The following is a 13,909-nucleotide window of genomic DNA, read 5'->3' on the forward strand; positions in this document are numbered from 1 at the left end:
TCTGAGTACCTGACCACCATTGTTTGCTGAACAGCCTTGGAAAACTTTTTAAAAAACTGATTAAACACAGAAAACAACAATGATTGAAGTTTTGGATATTCTTTCTTTCCTTTTAGACTGTAGACTGATGTTAGACAAGTGTGGCTAATCAGATTTACCATTTCTTTATATTTTATTACTTCAACAAATGGGACAGGAAAAGTCTCCTAATATTCAAAGCTCCTCAAGATTTCATGAAACTATTTAAAAGATTTATTATTTTTTTCTCCCTAGAGTGTTTTGCTCAGTTTTAAATAGTGACCATTTCAATTGTCACTTCCAATGGAAATTTACTCTTTTTAAAATCCACCTCCCTCCTTTTTGCCATGTAATCAATTGCAGATCAGGCTCTTTGAGGTATGGCATGTAATAATTACTTTCTATAATTAATTTAAGTCTCAAAGTCTAAGCTCTTTATTTCCCTGTGAGGAGAGATAACTGAGGAGTAAAGAAATCAGAGGCTAAAGCAGGTACTGGGAAACAGTACCCAGATTAATAAAAGTCCTATCAGAGTACAAGGATGGTGAATTTTGGCTTGAGATAATGGAATTAAGTTCCAATTAAAGGCACTGATGAGTTGAGTAGGGCTGAATGCTCAGAGAAATGCTGCCAAAATGTGTGGCCTCTATATGACAGCCTTGCCCCCAGAAACTGTGATGTGACCTTATTTGGAAATAGAGTCATTGCAGTTATAATCAAGTAAATATGAGGTCATACTGGATTAGGGTGAGCCCTGATCCAAAGACTGATGTCCCTATAATAAGATGGAAATATGGACACAGACACCTAGAGAGGAGAAGGCCATGTGAAGATGGAGACAGAGGTTGGAGTGATGCATCTACAAACCTTAGATTGCCAAGGAATGCCAAGGATTCTGGTAACCATCAAAATCTGGCAGTGGCAAGGAGAAATCTTCCTCTAGAGCCTTCAGAGGGAGCATGGCCCTGCTGACAACTTGATTTTGGACTTCTGGTCTTTAGAACTGTGAAACATTAAATTTCTGTTGTTTTAAGCCACCCAATTCGTGGTACTTCGTTATAGCATCCCTAGGAAACTAATACAACTTGTATTATTATTTAAATAACATATTTTATTAAAAATTGATTCTCTTTTAACATATACACATTCATTTAAAGAGTCAACTTTACAGCACTACTGTGCATGGAGAAGCAATACCTTTTTCACATATAAAGTTACTGCAGAAGAAATATGAAATTATGGCCCTAAAACTTGTTTGTCAGTGAACTAACCAAGGGCTTGCTTCAGCTGTCCTCTGGATAACAATTCTGGTTTAACAGCTGGGTGCCCTTTGCACTGATTTAACCCTCCCTTTTCCAGACTTTGAGGCAAAGAAGTTCCAGCTAAAACCTTTAACTTTCTATGTGATTGGTGCATCAGAACACTTTCGGTTGAAACTAACAGGAACCCCAATTTGAAGTGTCTTAGACAATAAGGAAATTTATTATCTCAAGTAACAGGAAGTCCAGAGACAATATAGGCCTCAGGTACAGTATGATCATGGCTCTGGATCAACTTCTCTGCTCTTTTCTCCACTCTGCCTTTCTCCATGTGTTTATAAGTGGGCTTCTCTCAAGGTTACAAGATATAGTTCCTAAGTGAAGGAATATGGTGGACTGAAGGACAGGTGGGTGGGTAGGAGGGAGAAAGAACCTCTCCCACACCTTGGGTTATGCAGACTTTCCCTTCAGTCGACTGGGTCTACTTAGGACATGTGTACATCTCTGAACCAATAACAACTCTTGCCGGGGGAATGCTATGCTCTGGGCTCATGAACCATCCATTGGCAAGCTTGATATGGGTTGGCTAAGACTGGTTCAAACATGCTTTGGCTGGACTAAAAATCTGGACTAAATTAGACCTCTATTAGGAAATGTCATGGAGGGATTAGGTGCCGAGCAGGCAAATGACAATGACCTTCACACTCCTCAGGCTGCATAACACCTAACAACACCCTTCTTCACATGACTGCACCCCCATCCTTCCCCATACCAGTAGAGGATGGTAAAGGAGATGCTAGCCACATTTAGGGGTCTAGTGCCTCCAGAACCCCACTGCCTATCACCAATTTCTGTATCAGTCTTAGTTGCAGTCAACAGAAACGGAGTCTGTTTATTTTAAGCAGAATAACAATTTACTGAAAGGATACTGGGTACCTCACAAAATTGTTGAGAAGACTGGAGCACTAGGTTTGGAAAACAGTCATGATCAAGGAGGCTGCACATCAGAGCCACAGCAAATTCTTATCACAGCCTCACGCTGGCAAGGACCAGCCACTGCTACTGGACTTTGGTCACCACAGCTTGTAGCGGCACCACTGCTGCACCTGGAAAGTAGATGCTGATGCTTCTTCCATGTTCCTCAGCTAGATTTCCTGTTCCTGTTTCATTACGTCACTATCTCCAGATGCATCTGGTTGGCTAAGTGTATTGGGCTTCGCTTCCAGGAATGCTGTGAAAGCAGCTTTCTAGTGTTTTCAGCTTCTGCAGAAAGAGACAGGATCTGCCTTACCTGGGACTTCTAAGGTGCAGAATTCTCTATACAGAGAAAGGAGATGAGGACACTGGGTCATTAAAAAGACATGACTTCATTTCAGCTGAGTATACACCTGTTAGTTGCATTTACTCTGAATTCACAGTTAAGTTTTAATTTACAGCATTTTTCAAAGTTCAGTGGGTGTCTCAGTAATATCAAATACCATTTATAAAATGACCATAGAATGTTTCAAGTGCTATTTGTAGCTAATCTCTAATTTTCACAGCTCTCAAAGGAGATATACGATCCTAATACTAATGATGATGAACATGCTAACTACAAAACTTATAGTAATTAGGATTCATGCATGTTACAGGACAGGCCCCATGCTAAGTGCTTCATCTGTAGAGCCTCATTCAATCTTCCCCTTTTATTGTTCCAGTTTTATTCATGAGGAAACTGAGGCCTGAGAGCTTGTGTAACTAGTCCAAGGTCAACCGGGTAGAGAGAGTTGGAGACAAAGACTGGAATCAGTCTAGATGACTCCATTGCTGGCACTTTCCCCTGTAGCACACTCCAAGACTAGAAAAAATAAGGGTTGCAGCGAAGTTGAGTTCTGGTCTTGGATTTGGCCCAAATTTGTAATTCAACTTTGCTTTAGCTTTGACCTCTGGAAGACCAAGTAGCTAAATGCTCCTTTCACTGTCATTTGTAGCATCCTTGAACTCTTGATCAGCAAATTGTCATCACATAGTTTTCACTGTATCTAAGCAATATATCAACATCAGTGGTGTGAACAAATCTTGTCATTTGGGTTCATTGTCAATATCTGAATATTCACATTCACACAAAGTAAGCATTCCCAATGTAACCTGAAGTGAAAATTTCCTTATCAGCCATATGTTTAAATTATATCAGTTGATTGAAATATTTATTATTATAAGACTGAAATGCTTTAAATTAATGGTGATTACTGGAGTTGTTAGCTTTATGTAACAAAAACAGTTATTAAAGGCTTTAAAATGGTTAAATAAATTAGAAACTAGATTGATAGTTAATGTGAATTAGCTAGGTTCATTAGCTAGATAGCTTTACAAAGATTATCATTTAATTTTTGAATCAAAAACCATCTATAAACTTTTCAGTAATAACACAAGATTGAATAAAGAAATTAGATTATATTATAATTCTACTCTTCAATGGTTTATTTGGTATGCTGCAATTCTTATTTTAAAAGTATAATCTTTAAATAATTTATGGAATTTTTAGTCATTTAGCCTTGAGTCTTTTTTTTTTTTTTTTTTGGAAGTTCAGCTCTTATTTTTAAGGATAATTTTCTACATGTAATAAATTTATCTCTTGACTTTTGTTTTTTTGTTTTTGTTTTTTTATGATTTTATGGAGTATAGTTAATTTACAATGTTGTGTTAGTTTCAGGTGTACAGCAAAGTGATTCAGTTATACATATACATATATTAATTCTTTTTCAGATTATTTTCTTATATAGGTTATCACAGAATATTGAGTAGAGTTCCCTGTACTATATAGTAGGTCCTTGTTGGTTATCTATCTCATATACAGTAGTGTATGTATCTTAATCCCAAACTCCTGATCTATCCCTCTCCCTGCCCACGTTTTCCCATTGGTAATCGTAAGTTTGTTTTCAATATCTGTAAGTCTGTTTCTGTTTTGTAAATAAATTCATTTGTATCATTTTTAAAAATTAGATTCTACATGTGAGTGATATCATATGATATTTATCTTTGTCTTTCTGACTTCACTTAGTATGATAATCTCTAGGTCCATCCATGGTGCTGCAAATAGCATTATTCCATTCCTTTTTATGGCTGTGTAATATTCCATTGTATATACGTACCACTTCTTTATCCACTCCTCCGTCAATGGAGATTTAGGTTGCTTCCATGTCTTGGCTACTGTAAATAGTGCTGCAATGAACGTTGGAGGTGCATGTATCTTTTCCAACTATGGTTTTCTCCAGGTATATGCCCAGGAGTGGGATTACAGAACCATATGGTAGTTCTAGTTTTGGCTTAAGGAACCTCCATACTGTTCTCCATAGTGGCTGTATCAATTTACATTCCCACCAACAGTATAGGAGGGTTCCATTTTCTCCACACCCTCTCCAGCATTTATTGTTTGTAGACTTTTTGATGATGGCCATTCTGACAGGTGTGGTACCTCATTGTAGTTTTGATTTGTATTTCTCTACTAATTAGTGATGTTGAGTATCTTTTCATGTGCTTTTTGGCCATCTGTATGTCTTCTTTGGAGAAATGTCTGTTTAGGTTTTCTGCCCATTTTTGGATTGGGTTGTTTGCTTTTTTGATATAGAGCTGCATGAGCTGTTTGTATATCTCTCCACTTTTGAAAAGCATTTACTGTCTTTCACTCTAATTAATTCATTCATTCCATCCATCTACAGATAGTTATTGGTGCCTTTTTTTGTGCTGAGAATTGCCCTTATTTTTCTCATTTTGTCTGGAGCAGTGATAACTTTGGCTCTGCACAGAGAGTGGTAATGACACCGCAGAACTTACTACCATTAAGGTTCCCCCTCTGGGATGCCTTGCCTTGTGCTCACCACATTTTTTTGTAGGGGTGCCTCTGATGGACTGAGATTACCAGAAGTTTAACTCATCTCCTACCTAAAAATAAATCAGCCCTCAGCACTTAAAAGAACTTTCGGGATTTCTTCTTGTGATCTTGACATTTCATTGCTGAAAGAGATTAGGTATTTTTCAAACTTGGAGGCCTAATCCGGGTCATTTATAGACATTTTTTTATAATTGGCTTAAAGGGTTTATTCAGCAGTTCCAGAGGATATTTCCATTTTTCCATACAGGCTGCAAAGAGATATTTAACAACACAAAATGCTCAGAAAATGTATATTATACTCAACAATCAAGTCTTTTTGATCTTTTAGTGGACATCTTTCTTCCATGGTAGCGTTTCATTTTACTATGTTGAAAAATCCATGGCTTTAAAATTTACTATAGTATGTAATTATCTCAGTTTTTTTTTTTTTTTTTTTTGAAAGCTTCTTTCTTTCTTTCTTTCTTTATTCGTTTTTGGCTGTGTTGGGTCTTCGTTTCTGTGCGTGGGCTTTCTCTAGTTGCGGCAAGCGGGGGCCACTCTTCATCGTGGTGCGCGGGCCTCTCTTGTTGCGGAGCACAGGCTCCAGACGCGCAGGCTCAGTAGTTGTGGCGCACGGGCTTAGTTGCTCCGTGGCATGTGGGATCTTCCCAGACCAGGGCTCGAACCCGTGTCCCCTGCATTGGCAGGCAGATTCTCAACCACTGCGCCACCAGGGAAGCCCTATCTCAGTTTTTAATTAAATATAGCTGTTATTCATAGTTATTTGGGGTTTTTTTGTTTGTTCTTTTTTAACATCTTTATTGGAGTATAACTGCTTTACAATGTTGTGTTAGTTTCTGCTGTATAACAAAGTGAATCAGCTATATGTATACATATATCCCCATATCCCTTCCTTCTTGCGTCTCTCTCCCACCCTCCCTATCCCACCCCTCTAGGTGGTCACAAAGCACCGAGCTGATCTCCCTGTGCTATGCGGCTGCTTCCCACTAGTTATCTATTTTACATTTGATAGTGTATATATGTTAATTCTACTTTCTCACTTCGTCCCAGCTTACCCTTCCCCCTCCCTGTGTCCTCAAGTCCATTCTCTATGTCTATGTCTTTATTCCTGTCCTGCCCCTAGTTTCTTCAGAACCACTTTATATTTTTTTTAGATTCCATATATATGTGTTAGCATACACATTTGTTTTTCTCTTTCTGACTTATTTCACTCTGTATGACAGTCTCTAGGTCCATCCACCTCACTACAAATAGTTCAGTTTTGTTTCTTTTTATGGCTGAGTAATATTCCATTGTATATATGTGCCACATCTTCTTTATCCATTCATCTGTTGATGGACACTTAGGTTGCTTCCATGTCCTGGCAATTGTAAATAGTGCTGCAATGAACATTGTGGTACAAGTGTCTTTTTGAATTATGGTTTTCTCAGGGTATATGCCCAGTAGTGGGATTGCTGGGTCATATGGTAGTTCTATTTTTAGTTTTTTGAGGAACCTCCATACTGTTCTCCCTAATGCCTATATAAATTTACATTCCCACCAACAGTGCAAGAGGATTCCCTTTTCTCCACATCCTCTCCAGCATTTATTGTTTGTAGATTTTTTGATGATGGCAATTCTGACTGGTGTGAGGTGATACCTCACTGTAGTTTTGATTTACATTTCTCTAATGATTAGTGATGTTGAGCATCCTTTCATGTGTTTGTTGGCAATCTGTATATCTTCTTTGGAGAAATGTCTATTTAGGTCTTCTGCCCATTTTTGGATTGGGTTGTTTGTTTTTTTGATATTGAGCTGCATGAGCTGCTTGTAAATTTTGGAGATTAATCCTTTGTCAGTTGCTTCATTTGCAAATATTTTCTCCCATTCAGAGGGTTGTCTTTTTGTCTTGTTTATGCTTTCCTTTGCTATGAAAAGCTTTTAAGTTTTATTCGGCCCCATTTGTTTATTTTTGTTTTTATTTCCATTTCTCTAGGAGGTGGGTCAAAAAGGATCTTGCTGTTTTTTTATGTCATAGAGTGTTCTGCCTATGTTTTCCTCTAAGATTTTGATAGTGTCTGGCCTTACATTTAGGTCTTTAATCCATTTTGAGTTTATTTTTGTATATGGTGTTAGGGAGTGATCCAATTTCATTGTTTTAAATGTAGCTGTCCAGTTTTCCCAGCACCACTTATTGAAGAGACTGTCTTTTCTCCATTGTATATTCTTGCCTCCTTTATCAAAGATAAGGTGACCATAGGTGTGTGGGTTTATCTCTGGGCTTTCTATCCTGTTCCATTGATGTATATTTCTGTTTTTGTGCCAGTACCATACTGTCTTGATTACTGTAGCTTTGTAGTATAGTCCGAAGACTGGGAGCCTGATTCCTCCAGCTCCGTTTTTCTTTCTCAGGATTGCTTTGGCTATTCAGGGTCTTTTGTGTTTCCATACAAATTGTGAAATTTTCTGTTCTAGTTCTGTGAAAAATGCCAGTGGTAGTTTGATAGGGATTGGATTGAATCTGTAGATTGCTTTGGGTAGTATAGTCATTTTCACAATGTTGATTCTTCCAATCCAAGAACATGGTATATCTCTCCATCTGTTTGTATCATCTATAATTCTTTCATCCGTGTCTTATAGTTTTCTGCATACAGGTCTTTTTTCTCCCTAGGTAGGTTTATTCCTAGGTATTTTATTCTTTTTGTTGCATTGGTAAATGGGAGTGTTTTCTTAATTTCTCTTTCAGATTTTTCATCATTAGTATATAGGAATGCAAGAGATTTCTGTGCATTAATTTTGTATCCTGCTACTTTACCAAATTCATTGATTAGCTCTAGTAGTTTTCTGGTAGCCTCTTTAGGATTCTCTATGTATAGTATCATGTCATCTGCAAACAGTTACAGTTTTACTTCTTTTCCGATTTGGATTCCTTTTATTTCTTTTTCTTCTCTGATCGCCATGGCTAAAACTTCCAAAACTATGTTGAATAATAGTGGTGAGAGTGGATAACCTTTTCTTTTTCCTCATCTTAGAGGAAATGGTTTCAGTTTTTCAGCATTGAGAACAATGTTGGCTGTGGGTTTGTCATATATGAGGGCTTAAGTCTTTTAAGATAAACAATCCTCTTTGGATGTTTTTCATTTCGAGAGGAAGAATTTTACAAAGCAGAATGTTAATACTGTCACCACAGAATTTTACAAGGAGGAACAAACACTCCAAAATCATGTACAGCAACATCTAGGATGACTCATCCTCAATCCAGACAGAATAAAGAATTTAAAGAGTGTAACGAAAAGGACAAAGTATTAGGAAAGACTGAGCACCTCAAGCATATAATATGCTCATGAATCAAACCTTAAAACACAGACCTTACCAAAAAACGCTTTAAGAAGACAATTTCTTACAATTTTTATTCTACAGAGTCTAGAAACATAAATAAAAAGTTGGTGAATTGATTGCTCTTGAGTTTAGACTGCCAATCGTTTTTACTAATTGAAACTGAAGGATTTTTTTTTGTTTTTTAGGTTTTCCAGGTCTATGAATCCAAAGGTAAAAATCCCTTTTAAAGAATATATTTCTGAAAATAGTTTTCCTGAATTACATTCTGCTATGCATTACAAGGTTAAAAATATTATTAGATAGGTTAAAGTGTTAAACAATTAAGGTGACTGTTCACTACAGCATTGCACCTGTAGCACAGATAGCCAACAAATGACAGTATGGTAAAATTGTGTTCCTGCCTTTGAAAAATTTGACTCCTAAAAATGTTAGTAATAAAATCAAAATTTGGGGGCTAAAATTTCATATTTATACTTTTTTAAGAAGAAGTTCTTCTTTGAGAGCTCTATTTAGCTTTTGTCTTAATTTCCAGCCAAGTACTGTTATAAGCAACTTGACCATTCAGCATTCATGCAAAAATGTGTATTATGTTCTCCTCTATCATAAAAATTGTTCCTGCCTGCCCAGAAGGTCAGGTATGCATTTCTTAAAACTTAGAAATAACAAAGTGCTTTGCAGGCAGCAAAGGAATGGCTGAAGCTCACCAACACCAACCCTGGCTCCTCTCCTCTTCTTCACTAGTGGTTTTCTTTTTTTCCAGTGTTCCATGGAGTCACTGGTAACTTTTGCTTCCTTGCTCCACCCAGAGTACTACTTGTTAATTTGATAAGCATTGAAGAGCTGTTGAAGGCTAGCTAAACCAGATCTCACCTTCTACTAAATTGGGGTGACTGGGAAGCATCACTGCACCATTAAACTAGGCCACTTGGTGGCACCAAAAAGTAAGAGCCAGCATTGCAGGGAAGTCTGATGAGGAGGTAACCAGTTCCTTTGCTTTACAAAGAGAAAGCAAAGGATAAACGGTCTTTTTTTGAGAAAAAAATGGGCTTTGAATGAACCTATTCATTTTCTTCCTTTGTAAAATTAGGGGAGTCAATGATGGAGGAAGCAGGTATTGGACTAGAGAGAAGATCCCTTCAACCCCTTTAACCTTGACCTTCTATGTTCCTCATGTGCTTGGTTAATTAGACAAAAAATGATGGTAATAGCCAATATTTATTGCGTGCTTATGATGTGCCAGGGCGCTGAACTATGTGTATGGATTAGCTTATGAGTTTATTTTTCTTTCTTCTTTTACATGAGAATTTTATAAATCCTTACACCATAATTATAATCATTATGGTGATAATTTTACACAGAAGGAACTTGGTCCTGTAGAGGCTGAATGGCTTGTACAAAGCCACATCGCAAGTAAGTGGTGCAGCTGGGATTTAACCCTGCAGTCAGCCTCCAGAACCTAGGGCTTCATTGCAACACCATGTTCTACTTCTGCACACCTCTTCCCCTCTACGGGAAGTAAATTTACTTCTATGGTTTTGGCTCTTTGTTAAGGAAAAGGCTCCCCTACATAAAAAACACAATCCATTTAAGAAATAATACTTATTACTACATTGTTATCATTGGGGAAACAATGCTGAAGCTCACTTACTATACTTATTACCAAATTTTAAGTTGAAACTGTGTCTTTAAAGATTCAGAAGCATGAGAGTTTTGGCCAGGGACTCCCATTGAAGTCCAACAGTGCCAGTGCGCTTGCTGTTTTAGCCCACGATCCCTGGACATAAATCTCAGGGGATATTCTTTGTTTCTTATGGCTGTTGTATTCTTGCTTTCACTGCCAGACAAGGAAAGGGACCCTTGGTCTGATCTTTCCTCTCCTCTATGAAAGCATGAGTGACTAACCTCCAAGTCAGCAAGCTGGCCGGCAACGGCCATGAAGTGTTCTTAATGTCCCTTTCTTCACATCGTTCTTATTACAGATCAGCATTTTGCAGCTGACATGTTTTACTCCTTTCATTCTCTTTGTTGCTATTGTTTTTCTTGCTTTTATCCTAATCTCTACCTATGCCCAGAATCCACTCACTCTCCAATTTCTTAAACTTTTAATTAATTTCTTTGAGCTGAATTTTTCTCCTTCCCTATCAATCTCTCTGGTGCTTCTGGTTGAATCAACCCTATGGCTGGTCTGAGGGCTGGTTAACTTGACTCGGGGCAGCTGGGACCTCTGAGGCTCAGGAATGACATGGGACCAGGTGGGGATAACCTGTGCAGGCCTAGAGTGGTCAGTAGATGTTCATTTGGTCTACTCTACATTGGTAATTGGGTTGGTATCATACAGCTCCAGGAGTGATGGTCTGGTCCAGGTGTGAGGTGTCTGTGTGTTTACAGGCTGGGCCTGTGGTGGGACGGTGGGGGGTAGTTATGCCGCCATGAGATCTGACATGGCCCTCACCCCCTTGGACATCTGCACTGTGGGCAGCTCACAGGCTCTTGCAGAACATTGCTGGTTCTGCTGTGTGTGCCCACTGTATGCACCAACCATTGGCTGGTCTTTCTTTTAGTTCTTACCCATTGCTGACAGTCATCAGTGTTGTGGTCTTCTAGGATTTCCATATCTATGGCATGGCTTGAGGACACGCAGTTTTAGAGTAGTCAGGCAGGTTTCTTTGGGATATTTTCTTCCTGGGACATCTCAGCATAGACAGTCACGTTCTGTGATGCTGGGCTACTATCGTTTCCAGGGGCAGCCAACTCTGAAGTGATGCTGAAGAGGCCTGAAATGTACATTGAGGGAAAAAATGAGAGTTAAGTCTGGATTTTAGAGGAGTTTAAATGTCAGATGAAGGTCACTGGTGTTTATTCAGTGTGCAGTGGTTTAAAAATAATGCCTAGTATTTGTTCTGATTAGAAAATTCATGTGTGATCTTTGTAGCATGTGTACAGAGAATAATATGAAAAATTTTGACATTGTCATGGTGGCTTGGTCTAGAGTACAGCAAAGTGGAGGTGAGAAGGAGAACTCAGATTCGAGGTGGATTTTGAAGATAAGAGTCTTCAGCACTTACTCAAGCCTTTTTCAATGAACATTATGACAGAAACATTTTTTTCCAAATTTACAAAACTATTTCCATATTCTCAGCATTGCAGTCTTTAAACAAAGGGATGATATGACTTGATATGGAAATGAAGAGGGAGCAAGACAGATGAGAATTAGTTAGAAAGCTGTGGAAATCAGCAGAGAGGGGTAATCAGGGCTCAGGCTGAACTGGCTGCTATGACTGTAGAGATGAAGGATGAGACACAACACAAAAGAATAAAGAAATCTGATGACTGACGTGGAGAATAGGGCCAAGGGAATAATTCATGATCTCCATACTGGAGATGACTGGTGACAACACTGCGAGTGATTCCGTGTTACAAATAATAACTTTGGAGATAATAAGTGGGACATGTTGTTTGTGATAATTATCCTCCGGAAGCAAAAACAAAACAAAAGCTGGCCATAGCAAATTTTCGCTTAAAGAAATGGCCCATTTGCAGCCATTAAAAGCACAGATTACTCAATATTCCTTTCACGTTTTGTCATTGTTGCCTGCTCGTTATAGCGGGTGTATTAGTGGAATCGTAGGGAGCCATCTTGGAGGCTGTCAACCACAAGTGGCTTCCTACCTTCTCAGCTGGTTAACAGTTTGTACAACTAGTAGTGAAGCACAGCAGGGAAACCCTGTGAAGAGACCCCAATCGGCTCAGGAAACGCAATGCTATAAAGGTTGGGCTAAAAGACAGAGATGATCTTCCACTCTGAGGAGAAGAGTTTTACGGGTCCATCTCTATCGTTCCTACTCAAGAATCCCACTGATTTGCCTAATAAGTGCCTACGCTGGAAAACTGATGTAGTGGTGGGTGCATGGCAGGAGAAAATAGAAGGCTGGTGGCTCGGCTGGAAGCGTAAAAGTAAGCTAACCTTGACGTCAGGCGGCTCTGCCATTTGGCTTTTTGCTGGGCTGCTCTGACGGAGGGTTCGGAGGTAATGAGGTAGTAGCGACTGTAAAACTGGGTTTGGGATTATCTGTGAATTTTTATTATCCACTGGCTCCCTGCTCTCCATTACCAACAATAACAGTGATTTGGCTGTGGCATCAGAAGGTGTGGATGCCACAATACCTGTTGTAATCAGCTTCCAGGCTTAGGGTAGGACAATGACTTTTGGATGTGAGGACATAAATTTCCGTTGATCCCTTTCCAGGTTCTCTGCTTTAACTGCAACTTCTGCCCAGTTTACACAGAAGATCATCGAGTTGGAAGCGGCCGTCTGTCGCTGTTCTCGGTGTTTTTACATCTCCGAAAGTCATGCAGGTAAATGATGGAAGGGAGAGCCGTGCGCCACGCTGCTCAGGTTAGAGAGGGCAGGTCAGGTCAGGAGGCGGGACCCTCCCCTTCGAGAAGGGGATTTTGGTCCTGGTCTGGTCGTGGGATGGGTAGTGGGGCTAGGGGGATGTGACTACAAACCTGGCTTCTGATCAAAGGATTTGGATGGAATCTGTTAAGATGTATTGGTAGTCATGGGTGCTAACTAGATTAGCCCTAACTCCTATTGAACTTAGGTAACTGTTTCATTGCATTGTCAGGAGAATAATTAATAATCACTTTGCCAATAGTTGTGGTTTGGTGTTTTGTTTGTATTAGAGGGTGAACAAAGACAGATTTTAATCCTTGTGGCATCCCTAACCCATCATCATATTCCTGGGGTACCAAAATGTGGGTTCAATTCAGTGGAAGTTAGTTAAATGAGTTGTTTGGTGTCATTTATTAATTCCTTCATTCAACAAATATTTATTGAAGTCTACTGTGTTTGGGGCTCATTGCTAGGGAGGGACTGACAACTAGTCTGAGCCTCTTACCTCAAAAACCTTTCTGGGGGAGATTTATTGCACACACATGTAACGTGAACAAGCCATGGAGTAGTTCTAATGTTTCACTGTTCAACCGGATATTTGAGAATTAACATTTTTCAGAGCCTTCATCTTCATGCTTCTTAACTTATTCTGTTCTTCTTGCTTATTCTTCTCCATGTTTCTCCTTGGCTGGGCTTTATTTCTCTTTCTCTGATTTATTGAGTCATATCTGAATGCCTCTTTGCTCTGGAAAGTTCTGTTGTAACAAGACATGCAAAGTATATTGATGTTCCACCTTCAGTATTGGGAAGCTACAGGCAGATCAAATTGTTCTAAACTGAAGCATTTTAAATGTAATAGAAGAGCTCACCCTTTATAGGAATCTTCTTGCAACGAATCCTTTGGTAAATAGAAGGATCCTTTTGTAATGTAGATAACCATCCTTTATTTTATCTGTTGACAAGATCTAAATTTAAAATGGGAGGAAACTGTTATAGTCTTCGAGTGAGATTGGAAAACAGATCACTTTAAAAAATTACTTGGTTGTA

This window comes from Eubalaena glacialis, chromosome 12 (assembly GCF_028564815.1).
Source record: "Eubalaena glacialis isolate mEubGla1 chromosome 12, mEubGla1.1.hap2.+ XY, whole genome shotgun sequence".
Lineage (NCBI taxonomy): Eukaryota > Metazoa > Chordata > Mammalia > Artiodactyla > Balaenidae > Eubalaena > Eubalaena glacialis.